Source organism: Arachis ipaensis, chromosome B1 (genome assembly GCF_059453495.1).
Source record: "Arachis ipaensis isolate K30076 ecotype BB chromosome B1, ASM5945349v1, whole genome shotgun sequence".
Classification (NCBI taxonomy): domain Eukaryota; kingdom Viridiplantae; phylum Streptophyta; class Magnoliopsida; order Fabales; family Fabaceae; genus Arachis; species Arachis ipaensis.
In genome coordinates this window covers 99662977-99672588 of record NC_142436.1, presented here as the reverse complement: position 1 = coordinate 99672588, position 9612 = coordinate 99662977, and positions in this window count along the sequence as shown.

Sequence of the window (9612 nt, the reverse complement as noted above, 5' to 3'; positions counted from 1 at the left end):
ATGGGTATTAAAAGACCCTGGGCATGCCACTTGAGCTCGAAGGCGTGGCACGCCAGGGATGTTACTGGAGAAGAGCGTGCCACTTGAGGGACTGGGCGTGGCACGCCAAGCCAGAATTGGAGCAGCACGTGACATGCCACTAAAGCGCCAGCCACATGCCAGCTAGGAAGTCACGCTTATTGAGTTTCTTTTCCCTCCAAATTGTAATTTTCCTTTTTCACTTTTATAATTCTTTTATATTGAGAGCTAAGAGTAGTATAAATACACCCAAGAAGTACTGGAAAAGGGGTTAAGCTGTTAGGGAGACAAGTTTTGGATTCAATTTCACACTTCATCATCTTCTTTACTTTTGAGTACTTTTCTTTGAGATATGAGTAGCTAAATTCCCTCTCATTGAGAGAGGGAGCTCTGTTGTACTTAATGGATTGATGATAGTGAAATTCTTCTTCTCTTCATCTTCTCATTGATTTGCTAGAAGGAATTTCGTTTCTAATGCTTAGTGTTCAATTATCTTGGAAAAGATATTGAATGCAAAATGGGTTTCATGGGAACCTTGGGAAAGGAAACATGAAACCATGCTTGAAATCCCTTCTCACACTTGAGTAGGATATGGGTTTTGGTGTTTGGATATGGTGACATATAATCCTTCCTCTACTTGGACCTATGATGATATATGGTATAATCAAGAACCAAGCATATCTCTCTTTATGAACAATTAGACCAAGAATTGGCTATTGATCAAGATCTGAGAGATTGAGTCACCAAGGGATTGGGGCTCAATCAATCATGATTGCCAAGAGGTCAATGAGTTGCATGATTGAAGAGGATAGAAGCTGAAATTGATCCAAAGAGACAACATCTCCTAATCTCAATGAATTTCCCTATTCTTATCCACCACTTTCTTTATAGTTTGCTTTTACATTTTGCAATTCCCCATTCCCATTTACAATTAAGTCATTTATGATTCTACACTTTACATTCTGTCATTACCATTTCTGAACTTTATTGCTTTCCTCTACATTTTAGCCATTTACATTTCCGCCATTTATAATTCTGCAAATCACAATCCATTTGTTCCGCTTAACTAATTCATCAATTGCTTAAAACTGCTCAAATCTGCCAATCTCTGTGGATACGATCCCACTCCACTATGGGTTATTACTTGACGAAAATTTTAGTGCGCTTGCCAAAAGAACTGATTCACCATTTTTGAATGGGGTGTGAATTGGAGTCATCATACCTTCAAAAGTTAGAGAACGAAGGCTTAGGTTTCTGGTGTACTGAGGATGGGTTTGGTGGAGTGAGAAGGGAGAAAAATATATGAATTGAGAACTGATGAACTAATGAGTTCTGATAAACCACTATTTCATGGTTTATCTTGTGCTCAATTGAGTGGTTTTTATCAACACTTTACCCACTTATTCATACTATTTGCATGGTTTTATATTTCCTTCCTAATTATGTGCTTTGATTGAAAACATGCTTCTTTGATCTTATATTTGCTTATTATTAATCCTCTCTTATTACCATTAGATGCCTTGATATGTGTGTTAAGTGTTTTATGTTCCCTGCAACGGCGCCATTTTGAAGAACTGAAGATTGATGGTTTAGAGGTTATAGCAAACTCTCGTTGTAAGTATAGTTACTAAACCAAGCAATCAACCTTTCTTACAAACGTTTTGGTTGTCACAAGTAACAAACCCCTTTGAAATTGATAACCGAGTATTCAAACCTCGGGTCGTCTTCTCAAGGAATTGCAGGGAAGTATGTTCTTATTATTGGTTATGAGTTTGTAAATTGGGGTTTATTAGGAAGTAAGGTGGGAATATGTTATATGACAAGTTCTATTAATGTATAAGATAAGAAGCAACAATAGTAAATGGCAGAGGAAATAAAATAATAATAATAAAAATAAACTCTTGGCAAGGTATTAGAAATTGGAGGTCCAGATTAATTATCCTTATCAATAGTAATGAAAGTTGAATCTTAATTCCACTTAGTTAACCTTTACTAAAGCAAAGGAAGGTCAAGGGACAAATTGGTTTGATCTTCGAATCCTATTTATTTCCTAAGAAAAGTTTGGGATTATTGAAGTTCAAACCAATTGGCAAGATAACAATTATGCTATTGAGTTGGATAACTCCTGAGTTACTGATTCCTTAACCAAGACCAAAAGAGGAAAAGTAAATTTACTGGAATAAAAATACCTTCAGATGGGAAGCAACAGTAACATAAATAAAAGAAAGAAATCTTGAATCTGAAATACCTCTTATTATAATAAATAGAACATCCAAATCTTAATCATGAAAAGTTCATAAGCCAATTGGGCAACATAAATCAAATGAAAATAAAAGTATTAGATTATCTGAAAGTAAAAGAGAAATATGAAGAAAAAGGAATATTGAACCTGGATCGAGAGTCACTCTTAAAAACTAAGAGAAATCCTAAATCCTAATCCTAAGAGAGAGGAGAGAACCTCTATCTCTAAAAACTACATCTTCTCCTAAAATTGTGAATATGAGAGTCTTCTTATGAATGGATGAAATCCCCCACTTTATAGCCTCTAATCTGTGTTTTCTGGGGGCGCAAACTGGGTCAAAAACAGTCCAGAATTCGCTGGTTTCGAATTTTGCCACGCTGGATTTCCGTCACTGCGACGCGGCCGCATGGATCACGCGGTCGCGTCACCTAGCGTCAGAGAAACTATAGTATATTATATATCAAATCGAAGCTCCGGACGTTAGCTTTCCAACGCAACTAGAACCGCGTCGTTTGGACCTCTGTAGCTAAAGTTATAGCCGTTTGAGTGCAGAGAGGTCAGGCTGGACAGCTTAGCAATTTCTCCAACTTCTTGTATTCCTTCCACTTTTGCATGCTTCTTTTTCATCCTCTGAGCCATTCCTGCCCTGTAATCTCTGAAATCACTTAACACACATATCAAGGCATCTAATGGTAATAAGAGAGGATTAATAATAACAAATATAAGTCCAAAGAAGCATGTTTTCAATCAAAGCACATAATTAGGAAGGTAAATGTAAAACCATGCAAATAGTATGAATAAGTGGGTAAAGAGTAGATAAAAAACCACTCAATTGAGCACAAGATGAACCATAAAATATTGGTTTCTCAACCTCCCCACACTTAAACACTAGCATGTCCTCATGCTAAGCTCAAGAGAAGCTATAAAGATGAAGAGGAAAGTGTGAAATGCAACCTATCTATATGAATGCAACTACATGCAAAATGATTCTACCTACTTGGTTAAAAATAAATTATACAATAAAAGCAAGTAAACTTGTAAGAAGACAGCTCATGAAAGAAGGTTGATTTTTATTTTTAAAATTTTTTATCTTATCTTATCTTATTTCAAAAATCAAATTTCAAATTTCAAATTTCAAAATTTAATTCAAAATTTAGATAACCTTTTAATTTAAATTTATTTTTATTTTTATTTTTAATTTCTATTTTCTACTATGAACTTTCACCCCTTTGGCTATGAGTCTGGTTACAATTATGTTGCAGGAAGAAGAAATTACAATGAGAACAGGCATCAAGGTTGGAAAAATCAAAGATGGGAGGAGCCACAAGGATTTAATCAACCCTCATGGCAGCAACCACCTCCAATGGACTATCAACAACCACCATCATATGCCTATGAACCTCCTCAACACAACTTGGGACCACCATACTCACAAGCCCCTTTCCGCCATTCACCTCCATATGACCCTAACCCTCAACCACCATACCAACCACCTTATGAGCCATATGAACCATATATAGAACCACCCCAATTCTAACCCGATTACTCACAAGAACCACCACTTCAATATTCACCATCTCCATATCCATCAATCCAAGAGCACTATGATCCTATTCATGAAAGCCGAGTGCATCAAGAGGCAAAGGATCGTCTCAAGGAAATATTGGATCGATGTCAGGCAACCCTTCATCAATTGGGGCAACTCCTAATGAGTCAATTAACTTCCCGATGTTCGGACACTCAAGGAACTCCCATGGCTTCATGTGGACAATCTAATGAAGAACGTAGTATGAAGGAGATACTAGAAACTCCAGTGAACAGTACGGAGCATGAATTTGTACTGGAACAAGTAGAGGAAGCCGGAATTATTGAAGAAGAAGAAGTGGTTGAAAACTTAGGAGATGCAGAACCCCCATGGGAAAGTCAAGACATAGAGCCTCCTTCCGAGACAGTTGAATTCGATGCTGAGGAGGGTGTACAACCTCCAAAGCATATCATATTTAAAGACTTGGAAGAGGTTGATCAAGAGATGGAGATTCAAGAAGAAGAAGCACAACCTCCCATGCCCTTGGAAAGCAATGAAGAGGAGATTGAATTGAAAGAGAGCTACCAAGAGGAAGAGGTTGAATTTGAAGAAGTTTGCAAAGATGTAGTAATTATCAGAGAAGAGCACAAGGGAGTGGAGCTTGCAATTTCATTAAAAACACCTCCCCCTAAGTTGCCACCATCCTTCACAACATTCAAGTGGGTAAAATTCATATCCCATAGCTTTCTAATTCCACTTGAATATGGGCTACTGGAGACGGATGGTCAACTCAGAGCTCTTTGTGACATTAAGAGTAAGAGGAAGATGGTCAGTGGTAAGAATTGTCCTGCAAGGTTCATTATAGTTGGAAGCTTTAAGTTTAAACGCAAAGGTTGGTATAAAGCTCAACTGAATGGGTCTAGGAAGTTGTTTGGACACTTCAGTGAGAATTCAGATTGCTTGCCACCCAGATGGAATCATAATGATCAACACAAAGACGGGTGTAAAAGCAAGATTTGGGATCCTGGAATCTGCTATGACATTTGTCACTCCGGGAGCCTAAGAATCTGTTTGAAGCTTCTTAAGGGCTTTACATGCTTAGTTTGGGATCCCGGAGGTTACTGGAGATACAAACATTGGTGGAGATTCCTAGATGAATACAAGCATAAGCCACCATAACAGGAAGCTCATCAAATGTCCAACTTAAGGACTTTAACTAAAAGTGCTAGGTGGGAGACAACCCACCATGGTATGATCGTTTCCTTTTCATTACTTAGTTTTATTTATTTTTGAATTTTATTTTATTTTGTTATATTGAACCTAGAGTTTTGCATCACATTCATATTAACACTGCATTCTGCATTTTTCAGATTATAAAAAAAAAAAAAAAGCGAGCACGCGACGCGACCGCATCAGCGACGCGTCCGCGTCGCAAGGAGAGAAGAAAAAAGTAAATGAACAGAGAGTTTCGCAGGAGCAGTGCTGGAGGCATGCCAATAGCACAAATCACCCCACGCGACCGCGTCATATGGGAATACTGGCCTCCCACACGACCGCGTCACCCACGCGGCCGCGTGACCTGAAATCGGCGTAAAAAGGGTGCATGGCCGAAAGTTGTGCTGGAGTTGGGCTGGACTCGTGCTGGTAGCCCAAGCCCTACCACGCGACCGCGTGCCTCACGCGGCCACGTCATTTTAAGAAGATGGCCACCCGCGCGATCGCGTCGACCACGCGACCGCGTCACCCAGGATTTTGGCAATACTGAGTTTTGAACAGAGAGTTGTGCGACCACGAGGCTGCACTCGCGCCACCAGCACAAATCGAGTCACGCAATCGCGTGCCCCACGCGTCCGCATCACCCAACCTTATCGCGCACCACGCGACCGCGTCACCCACGCAACCGCGTCGCCAGCGTCGCACAACCTATCCAGATTAGTGCCAATTTTCTTATCTTTTCTCTTCTAATCCTAATTTCTTCCTTCTCTCTCCTTTCTCACTTTCTTTTTTCTACTTCTCATTCTTTTTCACTTTCATTTTATTTATTTACATACTTTCATTCATTGCATATTTTTATTTTTCTAAAATTATTATTGGTGTTCAAATATCCTTATTCAACTGTTACATCTTTTCTGGTATTTTCTTGATGCTTAGTGACTTGTTTTATTTTGAATAGGTAATATTATTTATATCAATGCCAATCTTTTATACCTGTATAACTTTTACATTAATATGAATTTATATTATCTCTCCTTACCCACACTCTCTCCCTCATTGTTGCAATATTTTGCCCCACTAGTATACCATGTGCTTCCATTGTTTTCTCACTTGCATGTTGTAGCTACCATGTAATCGAGACCCTCACTTTTGGCATTAACCAACCCATGTTTTATTTGTTTTCTATCTTTGCTTTGGGTTACTTTCCTTCCCTTTTTCTTTCAGGATGGCCACCAGGAAGAGAACCGGAAGACGTTTACATGGGAGAGACAAACAAGTTCCTACGCACATTCCTTGATGAGAAAAGCTTCAGTTGAAACAACCTGTCCACCTGCACATCTCAGCATGCACCGAGGACAGTGCAATCTTTAAGTGTGGGGAGGTCGATACCGATCTCCGTGGGTTAGTACCTTCCTATCTCAACACCAATGATTTATTTTCCTTATTAGTTGTTGCATTTGCATATTTGTTTGATTTTTTGCATATTTTATCACTTGGTTAAAGTAATATTTTCTTTTTCAAGAAACCTTTTAGAGTATTTCACTAATTTGAATAAAATTTAATGTTACACTTGTTTGAAGAAATATTATACTGGAACATGGTTTAGAGCTCGAACACACAAAACCTGTGAGATTTTGAGCCTATTTGAATTGGTTACATTTTATCAACCAATAAATTATTTTTGGTGTGTATTTCTCTCTCTAAAATTGTAATCTTTGTCTTGCTTAATTCTATATTTCCATTATTTGATGTATGCATACACTTACATGATTGAGGCCTTTATTTCACTAAGCTTACATACCCATATAGCCTTAACCCTTCATTATCCCTTGCAAACCAATTTGAGCCTATTATACCCATTTGTTCTTTACTTTAGCACATCATTAACTCTAAGTGAAAAATAATAATGTCCTTAAATTTGAATCCTTGGTTAGTTTAGACTAGTGAGAGTGCTCATGAATTAAGTGTGGGGGAAAAGTGGGTTTGGAAACATTTGGTTTGAGAATTGAGTATGTTAGAATTTTCTAAAAATGTGAAAGAAATGTTTGGGACATGTTCATGCATTCAATAAATTAATCATATGCATTGAGAAAAACAAAAGAAAAACAAAAAATATATATATATATATATAAAAAAAATAAAAAAATGAAAAAAAGAAAAAAGAGAGAAAAAGAAAAAAAAAGTGCAAATAAGAGAAAGGGGACAAAATGCCCCAAAGCAAGTGAAAGCAATGCATATGTACGGTACTTAGAATTAGAATGCATGAATAATTTGGAAAACATGGTTGATGGATAGTTAGAATTTGTATTGTGATTACATGGATTGTCTAAAGTTAGGTGAAAAGTTTAAGTTAATTAAGGATTCAGATTTTAGTCCACTTGACCAAATACAATCCTACCTTGACCCTAACCCCATTACAACCCTTAAAAGACCTCTTGATATGTGTATTTATGCATTGAATTTATGTTGATTGTTAGATGAAGAGCAAGCCTTAGAAAGCAAGGTTAGTAGAGAATTGAGAGAATCGAACCTAAAACACTTGAGTGATTAGAGTGTATACACTACCAGTGAGGGTTCGATGCTCAATTCCTTGTTCCTTGCTTTCATGAGCTATTTTCTTCTTGCAAGTCTATTTGTACTTCATCTTTATGATTTGAATTAGTGAAATCCAGTTCATATTTCCTCTTAAAAGATTTGTTTACTTTTAACTAAGTAGGTAGAAACATTTTGCATGTAGTTGCATTCATATAGATAGGTTGCATTTCATACATTTTATCATTCCTCTTCACTCCTTTATAGTTTCTCTTGAGCTTAGCATGAGAACATGCTTTTGTTTAAGTGTGGGGAGGTTGATAAACCACTATTTTATGGTTTATCTTGTGCTCAATTGAGTAGATTTCATCAACTCTTTACCCACTTATTCATAATATTTGCATGGTTTTATATTTCCTTCCTTATTTTGTGTTATGATTGAAAATATGCTTCTTTGATCTTATAATTGCTTATTATTAATCCTCTCTTATTACCATTAGATGCCTTGATATGTGTGTTAAGTGTTTTCAGATATTATAAGGCAGGAATGGCTTGGAGGATGGGAAGAAAGCATGCAAAAGTGGAAGGAATGCAAGAAGTTGGAGAAATTGCTAAGCTGTCCAGCCTGACCTCTTTGCACTCAAACGGCTATAACTTTAGCTACAGAGATCCAAATGACGCGGTTCCAGTTGATTTGGAAAGCTAACGTCTGGAGCTTCGATTTGATATATAATATGTTATAGTTCCCCTGAAGCTAGGCGACGCGACCGTGTGATCCATGCCACCGCGTCGCAGTGACGGAAATCCAGCGTGGCAAAATTCGAAACTAGCGAATTCTGGACTGTTTCTGACCCAGTTTGCGGCCCAGAAAACACAGATTAGAGGCTATAAAGTGGGAAAATGCATCCATTCATAGGGAGGCTCTCACATTCACAATTTTAGGAGTAGATATAGTTTTTAGAGAGAGAGGTTCTCTCTTCTCTTTTAGGATTAGGATTTAGGATTTCTCTTAGTTTTAGGAGTGACTCTCAATCCCAGGTTCTTTATTTTATTTATTTTTCCATGCATGTCTATGCCAGATTTAAGTTCTTTGTTAATGCAATTTGAGGTATTTCAGTTATTATTGCTCTCTTTTATTTACGTGATTATTGCTTCCCATCTGAAGACATTTTTATTCCAGTAGATTTACTCTTTTCCTTTTGGTTTTGGTTAAGAAATCAGTAACTCAGGAGTTATCCAATTCAACAGCATAATTGTTAATTGTTATCTTGCCAATTGAATTGAACTTCAATAATCCCAACCTTTTCTTAGGAAATAAATATGATTCGAAGATCAAACTAATTAGTCCCTTGACTTTTCTTTATTTTAGTAAAGGCTGACCAAGTGGAATTAAGATTCGACTTTCATTGTTATTGATAAGGATAACTAAGTCTGGACTTCCAATTTCTTATACCTTGCCAAGAGATTTTATTATTATTGTTTTATTTTACTTGTCATATAACATATTCCCACCTTACTTCCAAAACCCCCAATTTACAATCTTCATAACCAATAATAAGAACATACTTCCCTGCAATTCCTTGAGAAGACGACCCGATGTTTAAATACTCGGTTATCAATTTTAAAGGGTTTGTTACTTGTGACAACCAAAACGTTTGTAAGAAAGGTTGATTGCTTGGTTTAGTAACTATACTTGCAACGAGAGTTTACTATAACCTCTAAACCATCAATCTTCAGTTCTTCAAAATTATAAAGGTTGTAATCGGGGTTTAGAAGGTGAGAAGCAAGTAATTTAAATGACGAGTGAATTAAATGGCAAGTAAAAATAAATAATAATTGTAAAACAAATTTTGGCAAAATAAGAGAAATTAGAAGTCCAACTTAGTTATCTCTCTCAACAATAATGAAAGTTGTATCTTAATTCCACTTGGTCAACCTTTACCAGGGCAAAGGAAAGTTAAGGGATTAATTAAATTGACCTTTGAATCCTAATTATTTCCTAAGAAAAGGTTGGGATTATTTAAGTTCAGCTCAATTAGCAAGATAACGATTATCAGTTATGTTGAGTTTAATAACTGTT